General features: G+C 40.9%; 1 protein-coding gene across 1 annotated transcript in view; it reads left to right on the forward strand.

Moving 5' to 3' along the window:
- htr2cl1 (5-hydroxytryptamine (serotonin) receptor 2C, G protein-coupled-like 1) overlaps positions 1 to 27,450 on the forward strand; it is a 110,305-nt gene that overhangs the window by 41,540 nt on the left and 41,315 nt on the right. Inside the window, exon 3 of the mRNA XM_034676063.1 lies at positions 18,457 to 18,623. The gene's annotated coding sequence lies outside the window, so the exon portion shown is untranslated. The remainder of the gene's footprint in view (positions 1 to 18,456; positions 18,624 to 27,450) is intronic.

Raw genomic sequence — 27,450 nt, forward strand, 5'->3', positions numbered from 1 at the left:
AAATGCATATCAGGTGATGAATGATGTTCTAAATTTGTATCAGTATTACTAAAGGCTAAACTTTTCACATCACACAGTCATTGTCAAAGGCAGCTGGTAAGTAGTGATCACTCTTTCGCCCCTGCTCTCAATACATCACTGGTCACCAATAGTTTATAGCAAATGTTAATAAAATTATCTTTATATAAAATAATAATATTAATAATAATGTTGATAATAGTAAAGTATATTTATACAGCACTTATCCAAATGGAAGTTACATCGTAATAAATAAACAATATATATATATATATATATTAGGGGTGCAACGATACTCAAAATCCACTGTTCGGTTCGGTTCGATATACGTTTTTGTCACGGTTCGATACATTTTCGATACAGAAAAAGAGAAATTTCCATGACTTTTTTTTTTACTTGTAGTTTATTGAAATTTCCAACATTTGTTTCAGCTCAAAAGCAGTTTTTAAATTAAATTAAATGTATCAGGGGCAGATATTCCTGACACATGTTCTGCTGTGCATGGGGGGGTTGCGTGTGTGTGTTTGTGTGTGTGTGTGTGTGTGTGTGTGTGTGTCTGTCTGTCTGTCTGTCTGTCTGCGGCGCATCTGCCGTAGAGAGCAGAGGAGAATTGTGAACGCGTGACCATGTAGAGACAGAAATGACATCCCATCATGTAAATAAGATAAATAACATCAGGATATTCAGTCTATTACATAAAAGAACAAGGTACAGACCTGATCTATGAGAGAGGGAACCTTAAATCACTTCTACTTTGACTTCCAAGGGGGGGCGGCACCCGACGGGTGCGCCCCCGATGTAACGGCAGGAAAACACTGTCCGGTATCAGGCTGAAGTCTACAGAGCATGCAGTATAAGACCACAAGTAATGCATAAACGCACTTTAAAAACATATCATCCAGACTAGCATCACTAGAGGACCACGGAACAACTCTGCTCTGCAACCAAAGCGGATCACTCGTGCTTCCCTCTCGTGCGGGCGGGCGCGCGCTCACACACACATACGTGAACATATGAACCCAGCAGACCGTCGTGTGGTGAAATATATATTTCCATATGAAGCACAGTTAAAACAAGCGTGACCAGCTTAGACTGAATGAATGTGGGAGGAGCGCGCAGTTCAGTGGACCTGCGCTCGACAATGCAGCCCGGAGGAGTGGAGCGCAGATCCGCTGAACTTTCAGCACAGAGCGCCTCGTCAGAAGTTGATCAAATAAATATAAAAATGCGCATCGTTCGGTTCATAGGGTGTACCGAACCGTGACCACTGTATCGAACGGTTCGATACAGATACACGTATTGTTGCACCCCTAATATATATATATTTTTTTTAACTTTATTTAACCAGGAGAAAGCCACATTGAGATTAAAAATCACAACATAACATGGGTTTCAGAACAAAAGTCATCTATCAAAGCATCTACAAGCTGAAGCATCTTCCTCAAGAGCCTTCAGTCTGCTTTTAAACACATTTAAAGAGACAAGCTCACTCAAACCCAGGCTCTCCTGCACCAGGTTCCAGACTGCAGGAGCAGCATATCTAAAACTCTATTTACACATTTCAAGACGCACTCTTGGGACTGAAAGCAGAAACTAGTTTTGTGACTTGATCACAGAGCGGAGACTGTAGCATCCAGTATTTTTTAAATGAATAAAATCGCAAAAATACGAGGGAAGCAAGTTAAGAATTGCCTTATAAACATTGACATGCCAGTGATGCCAGATAGATAGATTGATAGGCAGATAGGTATATATGCATATCAATGTGAGTATATACTGAATATATATATATATTTATACATATATATATATTACATATTTATTTACAATGAACAAAGGGAGACACATTGAACTAGCAAGACATACAGAATTTAAGAGAAACAACTTACAATAAAAGACTGAAAGAGAACCTACTAAAAAACAATTAAAACAATAAAACAAATAAAAACAAGGAGTGAACAGTTAAGATTAAGAATATATATATAGCAGCATGGATAAAACATAATATTACAAGAATTTAAAACATTCCAACCAATTTACAAAATACAGGTACAAGAAATCAAATATTTAATAATGTAAACATAAGCAAATTTTGAAGATGTCTAGGTAACCTGAACCATTATCCATGTAATAACTATCATTATTGTAAATATGAATGAAGTTTGTGTTTGCTGACCTCAATAAACTGCATTTGGGTCAGTTCATCGTAGTTCAGGAGAGTCACCTAAGATGTTATGAGAATAATATAACAAGCAGAACAAACTTTGGTGGACTAGTGGCTCCATTATACTCTTGAGAGCGATTTCTGGCTCCTGCTTCCTTCAGGGCCCTGTAGTTAAGAGGAACATTGGCTGAGCAGAGCATAAATCAAGGAGAAAACCCATTTCTAAACCCCTTTTTGAGAGGGTAAAATTTCTCTCTGATTGCCTGTATTTCAGCACCAGAGCACCAATTGTTGTTGTGCTTATGGTGTTGCTGTTGACACATCCACACTGATTTAATGGAATTTCTGACAGCAGCTCGAAAGGGAATATGGACACAAACGCACTCTAACATAACTACACACACACATAAAATAGAGTTAGCTTAGAATAGAAAGGGGTTTGGTGCACACCCAGACACACAGAGGAGTTGTTTTGGAGGGCCTCCTCTATTTCTCTCGCTCCCCTCACCGCTGGAGTGTCATAACTTTTAATCAAAGCGAGAATAAAAGTCGGTATCAGCTGTAGTTTTATTGACCAAGACAGGGAGAGTCAGGGAAGAGGATGCAGAGAGAATCAGACCAAGACGGTTGAAAGACAGACTCAGTCAATGCCCGATGAAGTGTTACAGACTCAATATGACATGCCTGGAATGAAACGTTCACCCTTTGGACTTTCAGAAAAACCCTTTCCCACAGCAGAAACAAAATGATCATTATATGAAGCCTTTGGTACAAATTTTACTTTTGTTGTCACTGATATTTGTCTCATCTTTTTGTGTTTGGGTGGAGCCAAAATTCTGAGATTAGACCCAGGTTCCAGGTAAAGCGTACTACACAACTTTTATTTATTACTACAAGTATATAGCTTGACTTTAAACATCTTTGCCCCAAGTGAGAGAGTTCAAGTATCTCGGGGTCTTGTTCGCGAGTGGGGGTAAAATGGAATGTGAGATTGACAGGCTTTCAATTTACCAGTCGGTCTACTTTCCAAGAAGCATACAAGTGGCTGAAATTAGTTCCTATAAAGGGTGTCTGGGCTCAGCCTTAGAGATAGGGTCAGGAGCTCAGACATCCAGAGGGAGCTCGAAGTAGAGCCGCTGCTCCTTCGCATCGAAAAGAGTCAGCTGAGGTGGTTCAGGCATTGGACAAGGATGCCTCCCGGACGCATCCCTTTAGAGGTGCTCCGGGCACGTCCAACTGGGAGAAGGCCCCAGGGGAGGTCAAGAATTTGTTGGACGGATTATACAGTATATCCCACCTGGTCTGGGATCCTCTCGGGATATCCCAGGAGGAGCTGGAAAGTGTTGCTGGGGAGAGGGATGTCTGGGTCAATCTGCTTGGACTGTTGCCTCCACAACCCGACCTCGGATAAGCAAAAGTAAATGGATGGATGGGTGAATTAGATTAGATTAGATTAGATTAGATTAGATTAGATTAGATTAGAAAATCTTTATTGTCCCCAAGGGGCAATTTGGTTCACAACAGCAGTCCTACACACATCCTGTACACACAAGCAATACACATTATAACAAACACAAGTTCACACATTAATTTGAATACATATTCATATGGATGGATGGATGGATGGATGGACTTCAAATGTGTTGGGAACCCCATATTTGAGGATACAAGTAACCATTACCAAGTGTAGGTATAAAACTAAAACAAACAGCTGGATTGGATATCCATGAAAAAGGGTAAAACCCTGAGCTGACACAATCAGCCCAATTCCATATTTACCATAAAATCCACACCAGTATATGAGGCTCAGTCTGTTTTTGGCACTCTCAGAGGGAAAATTGTGTTTTTTTCTATGACTCGTTTTTTTTGAAGATATTAAACGTACTTGTTTTGCCCAAATAAGGACATGGCTGACTTAATTGATGGGCGGGCATCCTGTAGCTGTTGGCGAAAAGGCTAAAGGCCTGCCTCTTTACCTCACACTAGCTTGGATGAAGTTAGGTTGAGTTTAGCATTTCCAATATGGCACCCGCCGACGATTGGCTTCAAAGAACGGATACTACGTGCCTTTAGTATACAGTCTATGTTTATCTATAATTTAGTCCCATGTGGGCTAGAAATGGGATCTCTGTTTACGTAGCAATGTCGGGTCTCAATAGGTCCCAATCTGGCTCCATTGTATCAATATTGGCCCTGTAGGAAGCCAATCAAGGACCCCTCATGTACCTCTGTGGGCCGTATAAAAAATGGACATAGTTTCACTGACGCCACCTAAAGAGGAGTTGAATGGTGGTCGCCATGTTGGAAATATTCACTCAACCTGACTTTCAGTCAACCAGGGAACAGATGAAGAGGTGGACCTGAGGTCATTTTTGCATGAGTGACAATGGGGAATCCATTTTTTTTGCAGCCAGCCTCAAGTGGACACCTGAGGGACTGCTGTCTTTTGCACTTTGGCATCAGCTTAATTTTTTAACACTGGTGGTCACTGTTTGGCTCACGCAAGCAAGACCTGCATGGAAACTGAGGGTATATTTTCCTCCGGCTTGGCCCCTGAATTGGTGGGCTGGCTGGGTGGTACCAGACGATCTCTTGGTCTTGATAACATCCAAAGATTAGTTACCAGTATTCACCATGATGGACCAATGCATCCCCTGATCTGATAACAATTTGGGAAGGTAAAGCCGTTCAGTAAGAGCTACATCCAGTTATAGCAAAAACAAAAAGGATGATTTCTGAGAAACTGTCAGTTATGGAGACACAACAAAGACGAAAATTCAAGGAAAGCAATCTGAAGGACAAATTGTGCCGGACACACCAGGTGCCATTTTGAGCCATCAACAGGCTGTTTTCAGGCCTAGCAGTGCCAATTCTTCAGTATTACCATGATAAACAACAAGAAAATCAATAGCATTAGCACTTCTTCCATTATCTGCTCCTCGTTCTCCACTCCATGCCTTTTCAAAGGGCAAAATTGTCCCAGTTTGTAAAATACAATAGAAAAACAAGAAAGACTGAAGCCTCATTCTGCTCCCAGAAACTGGAGGTTCTAGGTAAAACTCATGCAATAACAGTGTGTGTTTGTTCATCTGATAGTGTGTGCAGAGAGAGACAGACAGAGAAAATCAAATGTCAAAGCAATTTCATGCAGCAGCTTGTCCATGTTTGATCAGAAGTGAAGCTGAAAAACAACTCTTCACACCTAACAGGCAAATAGGAGACTCTCCAGATCTCATCATACATGTGTTTCTGGATCTTTGGCCTCCTGTGGTTAAGCTTAGGGAGAAAAGAATATGTTTGAAATGGATAGAAAAGGAAGATTCACTTTAGGAAAGCATGCACAGAGTTCAGCGTTTCCACAAGAATACAGTACGTGCAATGACCATGAACTCTTATCCCTGTATTATTTAGCTGCTACGTGTTACCGCTAAGTGTAAGGTGGCCTTCAGGTAGATGGATTTGTCAAAACCTCTAAGAACATTCATGCAAGAGATTGCAGTTTCAGTTATTTTTCAAGATCACAAATCGGCAATCCAGAAAGGGATTAAAGCTCACCCCATATGCAGAGTCTGTAGTCCTCAACTCAGAGATCAGGCTCTTTGCTTTTACCAATCATGTCCTGTCTCTCTTCATCAAACGCTCAAACAATTAACTGAGAGAAAACCTGATGCTGACTTTTCTTCTTTTTGGAACGCACTAAATAATGACACTAAAGTAGGGGACAGTGTATAGTGAGCAGGATGTGGTAGCAGATTGGAACTAGACATGGTGAGCAGGACCCTGACTCAAAGTGAGGGGGTTCCACTGCAACAATGAACATCTCTAATTATGACCAGCTTGTTTAATTTTGATGCCTGTGTAAAGCACTTTGTAACCTGGCTTGTTATTGTCATTTTTAGTATTATTATATTGTCATTATTATTGTTTTTGTTGTTGTTGTTATAGTTATTAGTAGTAGCAGTAGTAGTAGTAGTATTTACTTCTTTGTTTTTATCTCAGTATGCAATGTATAATTTCGTCCCTGTCGGTTAGAAACCTTGTATCTCCATATTTCATCTAATTATTATTTTTTTGCATGAACCAATGCCACTAATCTCCCTTTATGTCTGTCAGGAGGTTTTCTAAAATTGAATAAATGCAACTTTTTTAGTTTTTTTTTATCTGGCTGAATCTCATGCAGTGTTTAGTAATGTGCAAAACATAGTTGTTGTTTTTTACTTCCTATAAAGTAGTGGTTTTGGAGATACAAGGTTTCTGCAATGATGATTTGTGACATGGCTACTTACCTTATTAATCAATCAATCAAAAGGGAACCAGCAAATTACCTCCTCGGTTTCGTTTCTTGGAGTTTAGTTGGGACACCAAATGGCTCCATTAGAGGCTCTTTGTGGGACCAGTATGGAAACTAATTGGGACCCACTGAGTTCTCATCTTTGATCCAAAAATGGCAGGCCCATTTCTCTTAAGAAAAGGTACCTTCTTCTCCCACATACAGTTAGCATTAGCATAGTGTCTGAGGAGCTTGCATGTAGTTTTAAGACATGATATGCAGCCACCATGGAAGGCAGTGTCAGGAGGTTATGATCAGAGCATGGTTATGTTGCAACTCCCTGGAAGATGACAGTGTGTCTACTGGACCCTTGAGTAAAAGGACTGTCAATTGAGCTCCATGACAGGGAAAGTATTTGGCTGTTGGTGTCCAAACTCTAAACACTGAACATATTGCTGGTGCTTTTATTTTTGGTTTACCTTGAAAACATGAAAAGCAAACAGGAGAAACAAAGGAAAGGGTTAAAGGTAATATCCAGACGTGACAAAGCATCACCTTCAGTCTCTCTGTATCTGGTCATCAGAAAGTTTTTGGCTTCATAGATACTCCACCTTCTTCATACTTGATTGAATATTTCTGCACCACCAACTCTGAAAAACATCCCAGGGCTATACATCATGAGTGAAATATCAGACTTGGAATTAAAAGAAGCTGTTTGGCGAAATGCGGTCCAGTTTCCTCAAACACCTCAAAAACAACATTTTCATTCACTTCAAACACAACTTGTTTTGGTCGATGAATAAATCATGTAACAAACGTATCTGGAATTGCAGCCATTAAATAAATTATAACGATGGTTTGCAGACAGATTAGACTAATTGAATTAAAGCGTCAGGAAAATAAATCCCCTCATAAATGTTGTCCGACAACCGCGACCTCCAGGAATGTAAAGTCTGCTGCTGCATGAATATTTCATGGTGTAGCTTTTAGGTAGTCGATTAGCATATTGGGAGCATGCATGTCCGGTTTCTTGCCTTTAGATGAACACATTAGCTGACCTTTTATCAATGAATGTTTAAATTATGATAACAAATTATTGAGACTGTGTTGATTCCCTGTTCTAGTCCGGCTCATGCACACAATCCTGATTTGCATTTTTCTTGGCATTTCTAAAGTTCAGCTCTAATCTATCGTCCGTCTCTCTCTGTTTGTGGGTTAATTAATCTCTCCGGATGGGATGGCGCCTCTCAGATTCCTATTTCATGTTCACTTAATACCTCTTCCCTTTGCGTTTGATTCACTCTTTACAGTACGTCTCCCTCGTACTCTCGTTCATTGATGCCGCCTGATAAATTCATGGAAGTGTCTGTTCCTGATTAATCGCCAAGAGGCCTTTGAGGAAGCATAATGAGTTTCTCCTGCTGCATCGTGTGTGTTTGGCATGGCTGAGTGGTCATACATTCCAATATGCGAGCGTGAATTCCCCCCCCTTTTTTTTTTTTGTACAAGTAACCCTGATAGCAACGAAGAATGCTCAATTTTCATTACCGCACCTACAGGCTGATTGACATTTTCCCATTTCCCTGCCATTCACTATTTTCCCTCCTTCTACACTCCGCTGCTTCCCCTTATCCCGCTTTAACTCCCCATGGGGTTGCAGAGACAAATTGCACAGTAGGACTCCAGCTATATGAACTCAAAGGGACTAATTAAACATCGATACGTCCTCGTCAAATTTGCAGGGGGAAGACAGTAGAGGCAATTTGCAGCCAGCATCTCCAGCAGTTGTGTAACTACTCTTACCTCTTCTTTGGAATCAGTATTTTCAATCATTGAGCTTTGTGTCATTTAGATTCAAATTGGCGTGATTTTGAGAATAGAGATGTGGAAGTTCTTGAGTTAGGAACACAAGCAAAAAGGTACACTTGGCGACGCAGAAGTATAACCAGGCTTAGAACTGCCACTTGGCCATTTTGCTCATTTTTAAGTTGTTACACATTGAAACAAAAGTGATACTAAAATTCCAACATGATGGGGCGCTGGTGGCCTAGCGGCCTAAGCGCCCCACGTGACGAGGCTATGGTCCTCATCACAGAGGTCGCTGGTTTGACTCCCAGCTGTGGCCATTTCCTGCGTGTCTTCCCCCACTCTCTGCTCCCCCCGTTTCCTGTCTCTCTTCAGCTGTCTTATCAAATAAAGGCAAAAATGCAACAGTAAAATTCCAACATGATCTCACTACCAACTTCAATAATAATAACAAATGTTGTTTATATAGCGCTTTTCAAAAACTCAAAGACACTGTACAATTGTTAAAATCAAGACAAGCAAGGAACACTAACAAAACAAAACAACAATACAATCACAAGTTAAAAACTAACTTAAAAAGTTGAGTTTTTAAAGAGATTTGAATGCTGAAGGGTCAGAGCAGTTTTGGATATGGGAGGGGAGTGAGTTCCAGAGGGTGGGGGGCAGCTATGGTGAAGGCTTTGTCCCCCCAGGTTCAGTGCTTGGTTCTGTGAGGTGGAGACATGGAGGACTTTGGAAGATGTGCCGTAAAGGATGCTGTTGCAGTAATCTAAACGGGATGTGATGAATGCATGGATGAGTGTTTTGGCAGCAGAGAAAGAGAGGACGAAGGCGAGCTATGCTTCTGAGGTGGAAGAAGGCCGTTTTAGTGAGCTGGGTGATGTGGTGTTGAAAAGAAAGGTTGCTGTCAAAAATTATTCCAAGGTTACAGATGTGAGGATTTGTGAGGGACTTGGGGCCGATGATTATGAGCCATAGTTCAGCGATAAGAAGTTGGTATGCATCCATGTTTTTGCTCTCAGAGACCCCAAAGCTTTAAAATATGATGATCTTGCAAGAGTCAACATAAGGTATAGTGGATTGTGTTCTGCCTGCTTTTGCTCTCCATAAAGGTTGAACTTCCTGCATACACAAAAGCCTTCCTGAAGCACGATTATGAAGAGCTCATGTCGGTGTCGACCACTGCTGCGTAGGGTCAACGCAGAAATATAAACCAGGCTTAATGAGAATTCCTTTGTGTTTTTCAGCCGGCTTCAAGTGCACACTTGAGGAACTGCAGTCTTTTGCCCTTCAGCGGTTGTCTTCAAATTTCAACAACTTCTGAACCAGGACATCCCAAGTTAAAACATTCGTTCACGGCTTCTGTTGGAGCTCAGAAAGTGTCCCAGAAATGCACTCTGCAGGCGATACCAATCGAAGCATTCACATGGACGAGCATGTCTTTGAGTATGTATGGCTAGGCTTTAGTTTAGTCCATTATAAAGACAGCCTTTTGATACCAGACTGCATCTCACCACCCAGTCCTACTGTGTTCTATCATATCACAGCAGATGCAGGCTGCTGAGTTGTCCTGGAACCATTGTTTGTGTCATATGTTCCCAATATTCCTGCAGCATTTTATGGATCCCTTGTCATTGCAAGCCTAAAAGCTTAGGCCGACAGTTCATCCTTGACCTTGAAAACAGCAGTACAAAAAATAAATCCTCTCACAACTTTTCAGCTTGGAGTGCTGTGGGTAAAAAAAAAAATGTAATTGAAGCATTTACAATTTCATGACAACTGGGCAAACACCAACTGTTGGAGAAATGATGCTCTCAAAAGCTCGTGAGATTGTTACCTCAACTGCTGACATTCTCTGTTTGGAAAGATTCGGCACTCACGGTCGCTCTGTCACAGCAAAGTGTGTTATTTCATAACAGAGTATGAGAGGAAATGTTTTTTATCCCCATGCAAGGGTTCCACATATTACAGCACCATTCGTTTTCTGCATAGACAATGTCAGGTGAGAGAAGGTCGGAGGATTTCTTGGCACAAGAAAAAAAATGACAGAACACTTTAAGAAACACTTTTATTGATTCCCCAGAGGACACTTTCACTGTCCCAAGGACGGAGATCCAAAACACAAAGCAACATTTGAAGAGACTAGAAGTATCAAAAATAGAAAAATTAGGTATTTGGCAAAATAACAAAGTGGTGCTGTTTGTGTAACCTTAAAGAAAACTTTAAACTGAAGTTGGAGGTGGACTGAAAGTCTCAGAAGCACCAAATAATTAGGATGGACATCCAAGCCTGATTACATGAAACCCGCCTCAACCCAAGCTCCTCCTTTCTATCTATGCTGTGTCTGATTTTACCAGTGTCATATGTATTGTCACTGATGTCTGATGATGTCTGTCTCTATTCTATATCCTGAGTGTCTTTGCTGCTGCTCTCCCTGCATTGGTTTTCCTTATAGGCAAATAATAGAGAGTGGAGATGTGCTTCCCCTGCCTCAGGCTTTGGCCTTCCACGTACACACAAGGAAGGGCAGAGAGCTTCCAGAACAGAGCTTTGCTGCGGCGCTCCCTACCTTGGCTTTCCATGTATGCACATAAAAGAGAGTGGAGATGTGCTCTCCCTGCCTCATGCTTTGGCATTCCACGTAAGCACATGGAAGGGCAGAGAGCTCACAGAATTGATCTTTTCTGCTGCTCTCCCTGCATTGTCTTTCTATGTATGCACAAAAAAGAGAGTGGAGGTGTCATCTCCCTGCCTCATGCTTTGGCATTCTACATACACACATGGAAGTGCTGGGGTCTCCCAGTACAGAGCTTTGCTGCTGCTCTACCTGCCTTAGATTTCCTTATATGTAAATAATAGAGAGTGGAGGTGTATTCTCCCTGCTTCGTGCTTTGGCATTCCACGTACGCACATGGAAGGACATTGAGCTCAGAATAGAGCTTTGCTGCTGTCTCCCTGCCTTAGATTTCCATGTGTACACATACAAGAGGGGAGGTGTGTTCCCCCTGCCTCATGCTTTGGCATTCCATGTAGCTCCCATAACAGAGCTTTGCTGCTGCTCTCCCTGCATTGTCTTTCCTTGTATGCACATAAAAGAGAGTGGAGGTGTGCTCTCCCTGCCTCGGGCTTTGGCATTCCACCTACACACAAGGAAGGGCAGAGAGCTTCCAGAACAGAGCTTTGCTGCTGCTCTTCCTGCCTTGCTTTTTATGTATCCACATGAAAGTGGGGTGGAGGTGTGCTCTCCCTGCCTCATGCTTTGGCATTCCATGTACACACAAGGAAGGGCAGAGAGCTTCCAGAACAGAGCTTTGCTGCTGCTCTCCCTGCCTTGGCTTTTCGTGTATACACATGAAAGAGAGTGGAGGTGTGCTCTCCCTGCCTCATGCTTTGGCATTCCATGTATGCAAATGGAAGGGCAGGGAGCTCCCAGAAACAGATGTGCTGCTGCTCTACCTGCCTTGGATTTCCTTCTATGCAATTAATAGAGAGTGGAGATGTGCTCTCCCTGCCTCATGCTTTGGCATTCCATGTAGCTCCCAGAAACAGAGATTTTCTGCTGCTCTCCCTACAATAGCTTTCCATGTATACACATAAAAGAGGGGAGGTGTGCTCTCCCTGCCTCATGCTCTGGCATTCCACGTATGCAAATGGACGGACAGGGAGCTTCCAGAACAGAGCTTTGCTGCCAAATGTAATTTATTGCATGCAAGTTATAATTCTCTTTGATGAGAGTGGTCCTGACTGAACTATTCATCAAACTCATGAGGTTTGATACTTTGGGCGCCACTAATGTCGGTACAGTTCTTTTAGGGCAATGCATCCAGTAGTTGTTGAGATAGTTTAGGCTGGATCAAAGTAGTCCTACACAAACTTAAAGAATAAAGGATAAGAAAAGTGAATGTGTACTTCAAAGCAGCTCCTTTGAAGAAACATTAAATTGTTTCAAAATCATTAAACCCCCTTTTCCTGCATCTCTAACAGCCTATGGGAGCTAAAGATTGCACTTTGAGAAACCTCATACTGCTCATACTTAAATATGTTCACTCTTTGATTTTGAAACATGGATTCAAGGGTTGTTTTGTTGCATGAGAAGGAACAGAAATGTTGCATTCTGGTCCAGGTTAAAGCCGAATAAGGAAAAAAGAAGCTGATTAAAAAGGGGAGAAAGATAAAGAATGTGTGTGCATGATGGGTGGAGTCCCTCATGATGCAGGAGAGGAGGCCCTTCTCCTGCGTCTGCTGGTGTTGACGTCTGTGGTGGTGGGTCGGCTGCTTCCCACAGAGCTCTCACCACAGGCAATGATGGATACTACAAACAGCAGCCATTAGACTTCAGCTGTAATGGTTTGCCAGTCAGGTTGAGCACTGACAAAGGCAGCAGAAGAACAAATAAATGCATGTTGTACTTCCTTTCCTTTTCAGATTTCTTCCCTGGTTTCTTTGCATCCTTGTTTTTCTCTTTCCTTCACCCACATCTTCTGTCCTTTATTTTGTTCCTTTTAACTCTTTTCTCCCTGTTTGAATCTCAATTTTTTCTCCTCCTATAATCACATATCTCTTACTTCTTCTCTCTTCACTTCCTTCTGTAATTCCATTTCTGTTTGATTCCATCCTCTCCCTCTCCGTTGGTACCCTGCCATTAGTATTCCTCATCCTGCTGCCCTCTCTCGCTCAGGGTGCAGTCATTCTCTCACATCCATTCATCTCTCTCTCCCTCTCTTCATCTCTCTGGCTTTTGTCATCACTGTTCTTGCATCCTTTGCATCTCCTCCTCCTCCTCTCTCTCTCTCCTCCTCCTCTTGTTTTGTTTGTGTTCCCAGTATAATCCTAACTCTCTGGACGGACTGATTCGGGGAACGCTCCGTTCTGTTCTCCATTGTGTTTTGGAGTGAACGCACACTGCGATGTGTTATCTGTCGGCCCAATTTTACACTCTGCATTGCAACACCTTTGACACACCGGCATGCCGACGCTCACACACAGCCACACACACACTCCTCTAGAGCTGCACACACACACACTCGCTCTTCACCTCAGTCGCTGGCTATCTTCCCTCCTACGATCCTTCACAGGCTGCAGTTGACAGACACAGTTTCTTTGAGTAACAATATCACCCCTCCCCCGCTCTGACGACACACACACACACACACACACACACACATACACACACAGATGGGGGGGATTATGTGGTATCACATTAGCAGTGAAACTCTGGGTTAATGGCCTTTACATCATCCAACAGAGAATGAAATGTGCTGCTTTGACTCGGTGAGTGTGTTCATCCTTCTGTCTCTCCTTCTCCTTGTGTCACTGAACGCCTCTTTGATAAAACTTGAACTCTTTAAGGCTAAAATTACACTTATTGGCAGCGTTTCTTTAAAGTAGTTACCCTTTTAACTCTTGCATAGTGTTGTCTTTGTAGTGTGTGAAATTGCCCATGAACAAATGTGACCTTACTGTGTCAAAGTTTGGGTGGACACACCGGGATTAGCAGAGCATCCTGTCAGACTATTTCACCTAGGCTGTTTTCAAACCGCCTACTAAACTAGCAGTACGTACTGATTTGGCCAAAATTCAGTATTTAGTTTGAACAAGAGCAAAATCGGATGTCATACTGATTCGGGAAAATTTCTCAGTATGCATCGGACCAGTCTCCCTCATGTACTGTTTCCCATAATGCACAGCGCTTGTTCGGGTTTTTCTAGTTTCTTCTTTTTTTTCCGGTGACAACTCAGTTTTTTGGTGCTTCGAAAATACTAAATTCCATGTAAACCACCTCTTAACTATTTTAATCATAAGTGGATGCTAAAGAAGCAGTTTTGCTATCGGCTTGGCTATTGTTTACTTCCGCTTTCTGAAACTGGAAATCCAGTGACATCTGGCCAAGCGTACTGCAACACAGATCCAACAGAACAGTCATACTACATACTAAATTCAAATACAGTATGTAGTAGGCAGTGCCTACTGTTTTAAAATAGAGACTAATGCACACCGACAACAATGAAATATGGGTAACACTTTACAATAAGGGTCCCCTAATTAGCGTTAGTTAATGCATTATGAAGCATTAATTAACAGTTTAATAATAGTTTAATAATAATTATAATGTATTACCTAACATTAACTAACACATTAGTTAATGTATTAATAAGCAGTTAATTAATGTCCACTGGTCAGAGTTAATTAATACATTATTAAGCATTAATAAAAGTTACAAAACTTAATTAGTTAACCATTAGTGAATGCTTTCTGGACCCTTATTGTAAAGTGTAACACATGCATCACTTAAGTAACACATTATAAATGCTAAACTGCCTCATAAGCATAAGCGTGTGCATCACTTTTAAGTGTCCTCTGGAAACACTTCTGTTGTGTTGCTGTTTATTTGCAGCACGTTTTTTCTAATGTATTGTGTCTTTGCATCGCGTTTTCTAAATTCTGCGCATGTGTTGTCAAATTGATGAAGATGTTTTCTTAATTTGCTTGTGTTTTGTCTTTTTGCATGTGTTTTCTTCAGTTGCAGTGCTGTGAGCTCTTAGGGCCACCGTACTTCTCAGTGCCAGTCGAGATGTTATCAGTGATTATCTGTTTTAATTCTAAATAAAATGTTTTTAATTCTTTATATGTGTTGTTTCAACTACATTTCAACTCATTTTGCTTCAGCGTATGTGTTACCTAAAGGATACATGTGTTACACTTTACAATAAGGGTCCAGAAAGCATTCACTAATGGTTAACTAATTAAGTTTTGTAACTTTTATTAATGCTTAATAATGTATTAATTAACTCTGAGCAGTAGACATTAATCAACTGCTTATTAATGCATTAACTAATGTGTTAGTTAATGTTAGGTAATACATTATAATGATTGTTAAAATATTACTAACCTGTTAATTAATGCTTAATAATGCATTAACTAACGCTAATTAGGGGACCCTTATTGTAAAGTGTTACCGAAATATGGGTAATTAAAATAAGTTAAAGCGTCAAATTAATATTAAGAATATAAATATATATGAAGTAAAACATTTTAAAAGGGTAAGGATAAGAGTTGAAAATAAAATGAAGGCTAAACATGTCAATAAAAATGAGTAGATAAATTAAAACAAACAAAAAAGAATGAATGAATAAATAAATACATGAAAATAAGATAAATCACAACTCAAAACATGTCTGTTATAAACCGTCTGACTCCGTCATTTTGTTGTTGTTTCTATTTTTTTCTTACCACTTTGTTAGTTGATATTGTTTTCATTTTGACTTTGATTTTGTTTCCTTTAATGTAAATTTGTGTATGTGTATATATATATATATATCTGTGTGGTGTCCTTGAGTGCCGAGAAAGCTGCCTTTAAATAAAATGTATTATTATTATTATTATTATTATTATAAACAGTTAAAATTAGTAAAATAATAAAACAACATTTAAATCAATATAAAAGTAAAAAGTAAGTCGTAAAATTGTAAAAACCTACATAAAAGCCAGACTCAATAAATCAATTTTTAGTGTACGTTTAAAAGTCTCAATATCTCTGTCATGTAACTCTTGTAAAGCCGCTACTAAGCTATCAGAAAGACAGCATGAGCCTTGATAGCTAAAAATTAGCACAACAATCCCTCTCTAAAAGGAAAACAAGAGATTTGACTATGCTAGCTAGCAACTGGAACATCAGGCTAGCTACATGACAAGAACTAATATAATATGTAAAGTAGCTCAGCTTGAGAAGTGTAGCCTAGTTGTTGAGTTTGAAGCGTTGTTACAAGTTAAGCTACGACTCCTGATCAGGCACAAGGAGGTTAACATGCAACTGAACATGTTGCTGTTTATAATCAGTAGTGTGAGTAGATGTGGTGTCTTTCTCTTTGTGCCTCTCCCCTTTCCTATCTTTGATTCAGTCAGAACATTGCTGTGCCTCTTTATTGAAAATATAGTTGCACAAATCAACAAACCCTCTCTCCTTTCTCTGGCTCTCATACTACGAGCACAATAACTGTGATGTTGACTTCCCCCCCTCCTCGCTCTAATGAAAAGTTATGACTCTGCAGCTCAGAGATTTTCACCGCTTTGTTTCTCACTCAGGATCCCTCTCCTCATTAACTCGGTGTTTGTCTCCCTCCCTGTCTGCTACCCACTGACTCTCGGCCAAAACGTCCCCGTATTCCACTCGCACCTTTTTGGATTATTAAGGGAGGTGTGGAGGGACTGAAATACCTGAATGAAATCTGGATTAAAATGTAAAAAAATAACAGAAATTCAACGATGCTCATTAAAGCCTGAGGCGGAAAACAATTCTACAACAACTTGGAGTCTTTAGAGGCTATTATGAAAACACCAACCAATTGCAGTGCATACAAAATACTGAACATGAAATACTTGATTTTAACTGAGTCATTTTGCAGTCTGACTAACTTTTAAGCCATAATTCCTACGTTCCATTGGTGTTCCATTGGTGTTCCACTGGTGTTCAGGTGTTCCATTTGTGTTCCATTGGTGCTCCATTGGTGTTCCATTGGTGCTCCTTTGGTGTTCCATTGGTGTTCCATTGGTGTTCCAATGCTGTTTCATTGGTGTTCCATTGGTGTTCCATTGGTGTTTCATTGGTGTTCCATTGTTGCTCCATTGGTGTTCCATTGGTGTTCCATTGGTGTTCCATTGTTGTTTCATTGGTGTTCCATTGGTGTTCAGGTGTTCCATTGGTGTTCCATCGGTGTTCCATTGGTGTTCCATTGGTGTTCCATTGGTGTTCCATTGGGGTTCAGGAGTTCCATTGGTGTTCCATTGGTGTTCCATTGTTGTTTCATTGGTGTTCCATTGGTGTTCAGGTGTTCCATTGGTGTTCCATTAGTGTTCCATTGGGGTTCAGGAGTTCCATTGGTGTTCCATTGGTGTTCCATTGTTGTTTCATTGGTGTTCCATTGGTGTTCAGGTGTTCCATTGGTATTCCATTGGTGTTCCATTGGTGTTCCATTGCTCTTCCATTGGGGTTCCATTGGGGTTCCATTGGGGTTCCATTGGGGTTCCATTGGGGTTCCATTGGGGTTCCATTGGTGTTCAGGTGTTCCATTGGTGTTCCATTGGTGTTCCATTGGCGTTCCATTGGGGTTCCATTGGGGTTCAGGAGTTCCATTGGTGTTCCATTGGTGTTCCATTGGTGTTCCATTTGTGTTCCATTGTTGTTTCATTGGTGTTCCATTGGTGTTCCATTGGTGTTCAGGTGTTCCATTGGTGTTCCATTGGTGTTCCATTGGTGTTCCATTGGGGTTCCATTGGGGTTCCATTGGGGTTCAGGAGTTCCATTGGTGTTCAGGTGTTCCATTGGTGTTCCATTGGTGTTCCATTGGTGTTCCATTGGTGTTCCATTGGTGTTCCATTGGTGTTCCATTGGTGTTCCATTGGTGTTCCACTGGTGTCTTGTGAGATGTCTTCCAGATTCTTTTTTTTTTTTAAGTAATCTAAATTTGCTTATTTTACCCATTATCTTAGAAATATAGACAAAATGGTATTTACATTTTAAATAAAACCCTGCATTTAAGTTCATTTCATTAGTTTTCTGCCTTTCTTTGTTGCCAGATGACTCCTAAAGTTAGGGTGAGGGTTAGCTAACAGTTAATTATGTAGGTAAACAGGGTTCTGGTGGCCTAGCGGTCTAAGCGCCACACATACAGAGGTCAAAAGTCAAAATTAATTAATAGAAATCGTGACTTAGCATTAGCTCTAGATTTGGAAAATGTACCTAAAAAAAATAAGACTGTGGCTAGATTCTCCTTCGTACCGACTTCTGCCGTTGTTGTCCACATAGCTGAAATCAGAAGTCCCGCCCCTTCTTGATTATGATTGGGTGATTGGGAAGTGACATTGATGAGCGCAGCAGTGTTCCAAAAGTTGAACTACTTTCGACTGAGAGCTCTGACGATGCAACAGCTCCTGGTGTGACGCTAAAGACTCTTTGCCGCTGAGGATGCTGGGCGTTGAAATCGCTGAATAGAAAACAGGCGGACAAGGAAGGCCTATTCTGGATAAGTCTGTTGTGTGTTAGTTGGTGTTTGTTTGCGTTCGTGTGTATGTGTGTGTGAGCCATTGAGATTTCAAACATGACTCGCCACTTTCAACCTGCGATTAGATCTGAAACGATTCACAGAGGAGCGTTAAAAAAAAGTCTCTTAATTTTCCTCTCACACTCTCTTTCTCTCTGTAGGCAGATGGATGATGCTGATCCCTCGCTCCGGAGGTGTGGAGTGACAGATGACAGAGAGATTGATACAGCAGGAGAGAACGAGGCGAGCAACGTCGGGAAGGGTCACGGCTGGCGGTAATGGAAAACAGCGGCAAAGGTCAGAAACATTGATCGGGAGGCGAGAAGAAGTAAGTGAGAAGATTTACTGGAGCTGTGATCACACTCTGACGCTCTCTCTCTCCTTTGCTTATGCTGCCACTTTTTTGTATATCTCTTTACTTTTCCTGCATCCTCATCACTTTGTGAAACACACACACTTTTGTTTGGTGCTCAATAAATCTGACAGCAGGTGTTTCAAAGGTGTCCCTTCCATACAGCGCTGCACTTTCTCTTTGCTTTCAGGTTTGCGGCTAAAGCAGATATGCTACCATTGTTAAGCTAAACCACAACCCGACTCTGCAGTTTATTCAACACTTCCTCTTTTAAATTCTGTCTATATGTGTGTTTCTTTCTTCTACACCCAAAGGGATGTGTTTGTTTATTTATTTATTTTTCATGCAGGTGCAACAAGAAATCAGGAACATGTGGGAGCTAGCATGAATGCTAAACAGACCAACACAGACAGAGAGAAGAAACCCACAGAGCTACTTTATGTTTCTTTACTCTGTTATCCAGAATGTATCAGAGACTGTATAAGAGTCCAAAGCATAGACTGTATATATAATGGACGGCGTTGCTCTGCCTTTTCCCATTGTACAGTTTTGAAGCCAAAATATCCCGCTCCAGAATGCTGCCATCTTGTAAATGTTCTGCAGCCAGAGTCTGCACAGTAGGGAATTTGTGTATTTATTTTTTAAAGTTTGACCGCAGCCCCATTCAAATGAATGGGGGAGATAGAGTTTTTGACCTATACTGCAGCCAGCCACCAGGGGGAGCAGTATTTGTGGAAACCTCACTTCGAGCCGAGCGAGATGACGTCCATTTTATATAGAGTCTGTGGTTTCAAAGAGGCTCATAGCTTACCTGTTAGGAGAGGCTCGCCTGAGAGACAGACACAGAAAAAGGCATCAACTTATTTTAGCTGACAAAACAAAGGAAGTTGTTGACATGTGGAGTCATTGCCACCGCTGCATTTCTTATACCAGGTGTGCAAGATACAAGTTGTCACCTTATATGACTTTGTAGTATCTTCATGCTCTATCATTCTGAAAACTCATATTTCATAGATCTTAAAGGTGACATATCATGCAAAATCGACTTTTTAATGGTTCTCTACCTGACATGTGTGTCCCTGTCTACAAACCCTCCGAAAATGAAAAGAATCCATTCTGCCCCTGTTCTGATTTCTCCACCTTTCTGTAAATGTGTGCTGAAACGAGCCGTTTCAGTTTTCAGTGTTTTTCATACGTCACAACGACATCCGGTCTGTAACAGGAAGTCAGATCTCGGAGCTTGTTCAGCCCATAGACTGTATAAAATACAACTCAACCCCTCCTCTGTTTTTCATTCCCTGCACACATGTGTGCTAACAAGGAGCTTAGGAGGGAGGCATGCTAGTTGTAGGCTGTCTTAATGAACACAAAGGTCTGTTTTACTCCCCACGTCTGCAGATTTGAAGATCTAGTGGATGATTTTGATTTATCATGGAAAAGTGCTAGTGCTAGTTAGCATAGCCACATAGCTACATGTTCGTAGCTGTGTACCAAGACACACGTCGACATACTGATAAATAAAACTACAAGAAACACTAAATCTGTGACCAATGGTTCAGAAAGGTCCTGCTACAGGCGCCTCTCCGTCAGGATCAGATTCTGGATCAGATTCAGAGGGTTGAAGTAATGCGGGTCTGTGAGCAGCCAACATGTAAACATTAGAGCAACCTGCTGGACAGCCGAGGGCACATCCACTTCCTGAGGGGGCGTGGTCAGAGAGCTCATTCTTATTTAAAGGCACAGACACAGAAAACAGCCTGTTCTGAGCAGGGCTGAAAAAGAGGGGTTTACAGGCAGACCAAAATCTGATTTCAAAGTGTTTTTTTGAGCATAAACTTTAAAGACATGTTTTGGGGACCTCTTAGACCGATATGATTTGATGAAAAAGAGCACAATATGTCACCTTTAAAACCAGATTCTGTACGTCTTTTACCTTTTCTGCTAACAAAAACATACATTTTACTCCCCAATAAAGCTTCAAAGATCCCCGACGTGGAAAGTTGAATGTTTCTTGTGTCATTTTCTATGAAACTACTCCACTGATCTGATAAGCACAGCCCAGAAGGAGCCATGTATGTCAACCCAGCTGTCAATCATGGCGTTAATTAACTAATTAAAAGTAAACATCACTCAAAAAGGAACCATTGGGCATCATTCAGTGTATAAGAGCTTATCATAACACAAGAAAACATAGTTAAGAACAAATATTTGCTGTGTATTGTGATTTTAACGTTTGCACCTTGTCCCATCTGCTCATATGGAGGAGGCAGAGTTTGACCTCTATTGCTGCCAGTCATTAGGGGCAGCTCCAAAAGTTGGGGCTTCATTTTAGAGATTTACAGTCCATATATGATTGATATTCTTCTGATGTCGTCGTATAAAAGACACAAAAATAAAGTCCTCTTAGTTTCACGTTCCTTGAACAGCCGCAGGAACAACCACCTGCTGTGGATTCTGGTTCCCTCAAAGCAAGAGAAGCATGAAAATGAGTCACGAAGCTGAGGAGAAAACATAATCCATTACCCCAACAGAAAGCAGCGGAGTCGCAGGAGTGGTTATTTAATCATTTACCAACATTAGGAGCTCGTGTCGTGTACGAATATGAAATCTAAACCCTCCACTGTTAAGCTTCAAACCACACAAATCCAGAAGCAGGTAGCTTTGTTTGCTTTTGTGGGGCAGTTTAATAAGGAGAATATCCCTCCATCCCATTTCCCCAACTCCCTCCTCCTCCTCCTCCTCCTCCTCCTCCTCCTCTGCTGTTTTATCTCTCAGTGCAGAACTGGCTTAAACAAACATAAGTGTGGCAGCAATTTGTCCCCGCGGTGAACAGCGAAAGGCGACGGCGGCTGACATCTGTGCTTTGACTCGGCTTCTGCTGCGTGATCTCTCTGCCGCGTCTGTATCTGCTCTCCACGAAGTCAGGCGGGGGAATATTTCACAGTCACAACACCAATTATAACCTCCACATGATTTGACACGCATAGACTCACTGTGTGACTAATGAACGGTTTGTTTTCATGACACTTTTGAGGATGAAACTGTGCAATTACAATCCAAAAGATCGTTATTTTTTTCAAGTCAAAATACGCTTTCCTGTACGGTCGAGGGTTTCTTAAAATCTGGATCATTATTCATCTGATTTCTCCTCCTCCCTTCAACTGAATTGTCTTTCTTAAATCCCTCTCTCTTCTTCTCTCCCTCTCTCTGTGATGTATTGCTGCTCTTTCAGATTTGTAAAATGACTCCCCTGCGGTGCTGTGTACTTTCCTGTGAATACTCTTGAAGAGGCGGCGATAGGAAGCAGATTGTCTGTTACACTGTAAAATATTATACGTTACTTCTACTCCAATCATCCCCCTGAAACATGCAATGGACAGTTTGGTCTTGAGCAGGGGCAGATCTTAGGGTGGCCAGGTGAGGCTGTGGCCCCTCTTAACAATCCTAAACACCTAAACAGGCTGATAGAGAGACACTTAGAGGTATGAATGAATCACAAATGAACAGCTTGTTTTGAACATTTTTTGCGCATTTGGGATCAGTTAAGCAGGACTATCATGCTAAGCTAATTTTGCTAACTTGTGTATTGTATTTTTTACAGCATTCAAACTGAAGCCTAATTATTACCTCCAGCTTTCACCTCACTCCTCGACTGTTTTATTGACTTCCTCTCGTGCAGAGTCCTTATTTTCTCAGTGTAGACATAGCCAAGGCAAATAATCAATAAATCCTGATAGGATGAAGAGTCTGCAGCCTCTCTGTAGAGGGCTGAAGATGAAGATGCCTCTGTGAGGGTTTAACCAGCCTCTCTGGACTGACGTGTAGCCGAAAGCGAGAGATGTACCCAGATCTTTTATTAACGTAAAAGTACTTACAGCAAATTTTATAACCAAGATTCACTGAAATTTGCTACCATCATATTTATCTTCGATGCTAGTTTGGTCCTCTGGAGCACAACACATAAGGTTAACTAAATGGCTTACTCTCCAGGTTCCAAGAGTTAATTCAGAGCTGAGGAAATCTGCTTTTGGCTTTTTTGCACCATCTGCATGGAAGTCACTTCAAAGCACTTGAAAAATGAATGCATTTGTTTCTTTTAGTCATTTTAAATCATTAGTTTTATAAATTTTAACATCTGATTGCACCTGTTTTAACTGACTTTGTGTTAACATTAATTTTCAATGGTTTTAACATTACTTTTTAATTGTTGTCTGTTTTTAATTGATCGTCATTTTTTTCAGGTTTTGTCTTTTATTTGCTTGTCATGCATTTTAATCTGCTTGACGTCATTGTAATCGAGGGCTTTGCTCTCAATGATTTTCAAGTTAAAATAAAGATTATTATTTAGCAAAAAAAATAAACAACTTATTATGTACAAAATATTCCCCATAGGTTCTTTACTCAGATATTATATATATGTGATGTTTTGCTGCTAGAGATCATAATCTATAAAATATTCATTTATTTGTGTCCGGAGAGAAATAGATATCTCCTAAGATGCTATTTTTTATTGAGAAAACAATGTGTTTATTTTGTGACAATCAATTGTTCTTTTTAAACCACAGAATTCACAAAATGTTTTAATCCATACACACAAATACAAAATAAGTAGTATTTTAGTGCTCCTTATAAAGTTTGAATTTTTTGCAATGTTATTTTCTCATAATAACTTCAAATTAAGAAAGTAACTTGCCTGGAAATATGCTAGCATTTTGAGATTGTATTTTTTTTAAGTCATAACTATCAAAGTTATAATATAAAAAATATTTGAAACATTTTAGTTTACGTGTAATGAGTCTAGAATTTATTACATTTTCACTTTCTAAATAACTGATAGTAATTATTAAACTTTTTCAAAGTGTTGTAAATATTTTAGAGGCCTTACTGTGTTGTATTTCTATCACAAAAATCATTTCTTCAAAAGAAAAAAAAATTCTGGACTCAAGCTTAAGTTGTTGAGATATTCCACATTCACCTAAAATAGTGGATGGCGCCACCTATCTGTAAAGTGAATGCACCTCTCATGACTGTGGCCAGCTGTTGCTCACAACCACAGAGCTAGAGGGATGAAAATTGGAGTGGCACAGTGATAGTACAGAGCAAAGTGATTTAAAAGTAGTCTAAGTTATTCCATTATGATGCTAATTTTAAGATAACTTGTAAAATATTTAGCATAGCTATTAAACAACTATGAAATGTCACAACTTTGAACCCTGCTGCTATCATCACCACCGCTCATGATTTAAGTTTGTTTGTTGCGATCGGTAACTCAAAGTTGCTCTCACCTGCTCCGCTCGATGCTAGGAATGCTGGACAAGATCCAGAAGTAAATATCCATGTTGTTTAGCCTGCCGCATTAGCATGCTGTGTTTCAGCCACATTGTTTTGATGCTAACGGAAGCTAACGGTATTGCCTCACCTTATGGTCTACGGTGTCAACAAGCAGAAGCTAAATGTTCCAGAACTCTTTTCTGTGGATTGATTTGACATGACGTACGATCCCTCTGGTGTTGCTCATGTTAGAGAAAGTTAATAACCATTGTCAAGGGGTTTAGACCAATCAGAATCAAGCATCTTACACAACCAGGGTACAAATATACAGTAACACAACTTTGCATTGCTTTTGCTGGTTTTGACCAAGCAGAGTCAAGTATTTACCACAGCCTGGTAATTAGACCCAATATTACAGTTTACTTCAGCCTTGGTCTTTGGTTTGGGTGACACCTTGGGACCACTCTGCACTAGACTTTTTAAAACTGTTTTTAAAAAAGGGGTTAATCATGAACTATAAAGAGGACATATTTCCAAACATTTCAAACTGTCTTTAGAATCAGAGGCTGCGGATAAGAAAACAAGCATTTGAATAATTTTGGTACAGGTGGTATTACATGAGCAATGTGTTTCATCTTTTATGCAAGAGGACTTGTTGGATTTAACACAATGCACTTGCCCACACACACATGAATAATCTGCATTAAGTATCATGTTTACGCACAATCACACCTACTAAATTAATTTATGCATGCACAATATTTCCCATTAACATACAAATGAATACAAGCGAACCCCATATTTCAAAACGACAGCTTCACGTTAAACAGTTTGGATGTTTACATGCCCGCACGGAATATGAAGAATGCACAGCGTGGAGTTGATAACGATGAGGGAAAAATAAGAGCTCATTGTACTCCGTCAGATGTTATCGTTGGCGAGACGCCCACAAGCATCTCAGCTGGAGGCCGGAGTCTGAGATTCACCGCCTTTTTTTTTTTTATCACACACATACATATGGAAGTCATTCACACGCACATTTTCCCTTCATTGTTAAACATGTGCCTACACACTCTGAAAAACATCACGTTGTTTTTTTTACCGTCTACCGTCCTGCTGTTTGTTGGAGGCAAAGTCATGTGCACGCTTTCTCTCTCTCTCACACACACTCACTCTGACTCCTCCACAGATCCTTGAGGACATTTACGAGGTGCTAAATCACTAAGCAGTCTGATCACTAAGGGTAAACACAGAGGACAGACGGTACTTTTGCACAACAGCACAAAGATGTGAGGTTGTAAACATCAAAGATTCTGCAACCCTTTGTATCTTCTTTAGTGTGTTTTAAATGACTGCAGTGTTTGACACCAGTATTCAGGCTTTCTCACAGACTTTTATTTGGATTGTGGACGACGTTGTAAATTAGTCTAGAGAAGAAAGAATGGGTCAGAGGAAACAGAAGAAGAGGGGAGGAAAATGGACAAAGAAGGAGAGAAGGATAGGGTTGCCATGCTGATTTATTGGAAAGGTGGAAGGGGAGCTTAAGAGAAGCAGGAAAGGGGAGGTAGGTTGTTGGAATAAAGTCATGAAAAGTGAATGTTACTAAGGAAGGATGTGAGGAGGCAGGAAGACTTCATACACTGAATTAGGGCCTGTGTCCACTAATGATGTGCGCTGACTGGTTCTTGGATGTCCCAGAGCACGTCCACCCTTAGTAGTGACTGTAAAGTATTAAAGGTGATAGTTTGTTGGAATGAAGTAATAAAAATTAATATTGCAAAGGAAGGATGGTAGGAAAACTTCAAACACTGAGTTAGGGCCTGTGTCCACTAATGCTATTCGCCTTTTACTGGACTCATTGTTACTTGGTTGGTTTGGAGCACCTCCACCCTTAGTAGTGACTGTAAAGTTTTAAAGGTGGTAGTTTTTTAAGGTGGTGGTTTGTTGGAATAAAGTAATGAAAAGTGAATGTTACTAAGGAAGGATGGTAGGAGGCAGGAAAACTTCATACACCGAGTTAGGGCCTGTGTCCACTAAGGTTTAATATAAACTATCATACCTGGAAATTGTACTTGAAAGAATGAGTGGTTAGTTTTATCCTCTGGACAGACCTCCGCCATTGTTGTTGACAAAGTTGATATCAGAAGTCCCGCCCCCACAATTCTGATTGGTCAGTGATCAAGAAATGACACTGAGGAGTATGATGGCTGTGTTCCAAAAGTTGAAACTTTTTCATCTGAGAGCGCTGTGAGCACCCCAAAACCAACTGATGCTGAGGGGGGTGAACTAAGGATGCTGAGCATGGGGGCGCTGGTGGCCTAGCGGTCTAAGCGCCCCACATACAGAGGCTACAGTCCTCGCCGCAGGGGTCGCCGGTTTGATTCCCGGCCGGTCAACCGTTTCCTGCATGTCTTCCCCTGCTCTCTACTCCCCATATTTCCTGTCTCTCTTCAGCTGTCCTATACAATAAAGGCAAAAAGGCCAAAGATATAACTTAAAAAAAAAAGGATGCTGAGCATGGAAACAGTGAACAGCATATTTGAATAGTCCCTAAAACATAGACAACGTCTTAGTAAAGTCACCCATTAGTTTCCATGAAGCCCAAAGCTGGAGGCCACCACATTGGGAATGCTCCAACTTACTTCCAGCTAATCGCCAAAGCCCAGCCAACTGGCAAGCAGCTATATGGCCCCTTATTCTCCAGTAACTATTAGATCCAGAGGGTCATCACTACCGCCTCTAAAGTCATTGGCTGCCCTCTCCCCTCCCTGGATGAACTTTACAGGTCATGGTGCCTCAAGAAAGCTAAAAAACATCTTCAGGGATCAAACACACCAGTATGACACATGAGATCTGTCTGTGCAAATAATATGGCCCATAGCGCTCTCGGTGCTATCCCGGTCTGCCCGGACAGTGCAATCTTTTTGATATTACTGTTCTTATAATGCATCTTTTTGCACTGAAATGGGTTGCACTTCAATTTTGTTGTACAAAGTACAATGACAATACAGATATATTCTATTCTATCTATTCTAAGTACAACCAAAGCTTATCACTTATTTAAAAATCCTTCTCCATAAAGTATTTATGTATAAAGAAATAAGCTAGCGTCCGAAACCGTTTCTTGTACCAGGCTGTAAACTTGTTTAATTCTGCTGTCAAAATTGAAAATTTAACATGGACCTTAATGGGAATTCCTTTGCTTTTGGGGCCAGCCTCAAGTGGCCACCAAAGGAGGGGCGCTGGTGACCTAGCAGTCTAAACGCCCCAAGTTTAGAGGCTACAGTCCTCGTCCCAGAGGTCGCCAGTTCGACTCCCAGCTGGTTGACCATTTACTGCATGACTTCCCCCACTCTCTACTCCCCACATTTCCTGTCTCTCTTTGACTGTCCTGTCATTAAAGGCAAATTGCCCCCCCCCCCCAAAAAGTGGCCGCCAAAGGAACTGCAGTTTTTCCCACTTCTGCATTGGCCTCATTTTTAAGAACTGAGGTTAGAGCTATTAACTGTCTGCAGTATAGGTCATTAACCCC

This window comes from Notolabrus celidotus, chromosome 23 (genome assembly GCF_009762535.1).
Source record: "Notolabrus celidotus isolate fNotCel1 chromosome 23, fNotCel1.pri, whole genome shotgun sequence".
NCBI classification, from domain to species: domain Eukaryota; kingdom Metazoa; phylum Chordata; class Actinopteri; order Labriformes; family Labridae; genus Notolabrus; species Notolabrus celidotus.